This window comes from Octopus bimaculoides, chromosome 16 (assembly GCF_001194135.2).
Source record: "Octopus bimaculoides isolate UCB-OBI-ISO-001 chromosome 16, ASM119413v2, whole genome shotgun sequence".
NCBI classification, from domain to species: domain Eukaryota; kingdom Metazoa; phylum Mollusca; class Cephalopoda; order Octopoda; family Octopodidae; genus Octopus; species Octopus bimaculoides.
This window is the reverse complement of record NC_068996.1, coordinates 4,743,541-4,743,899: the sequence shown is the minus strand read 5'-3', so window position 1 is coordinate 4,743,899 and position 359 is coordinate 4,743,541. Positions and strand designations below refer to the sequence as shown.

At 15.9% G+C, this 359-nt stretch overlaps 1 protein-coding gene across 1 annotated transcript in view; it reads right to left on the bottom strand.

Annotated features, from left to right (window-relative positions):
* The window catches only part of LOC128249583 (probable serine/threonine-protein kinase clkA), a gene marked incomplete at both ends in the record, with an annotated part of 265,810 nt that overhangs the window by 108,739 nt on the left and 156,712 nt on the right, over positions 1–359 (bottom strand). The gene's annotated exons all lie outside the window — the stretch shown is intronic.

Sequence of the window (359 nt, the reverse complement as noted above, 5' to 3'; positions counted from 1 at the left end):
TCCTTTTTATTTTTATTTTAAATTTCTTGCTGAATGCCTTAAAATGATTAAATACAAAATTCAGAAAAATTTATAAAAAAAAATCTCACTCTTAAAAAGAACTGCTTAAAAATAATTATTATGTGATTTCTAAAGGACTTTTATATTTAATGTACTTATGTATGTGTATATATATATATATATATATATATGTATGTGTATATATATATATATATATATGCATATATGTATATATATGTATATATGTATGTATATGTATTTATGTATGCATATATATATATATGTGTATATGTATATATGTGTGTATGTATATATATGTATATATATATATATGTATATATATGTATGTGTATATATAT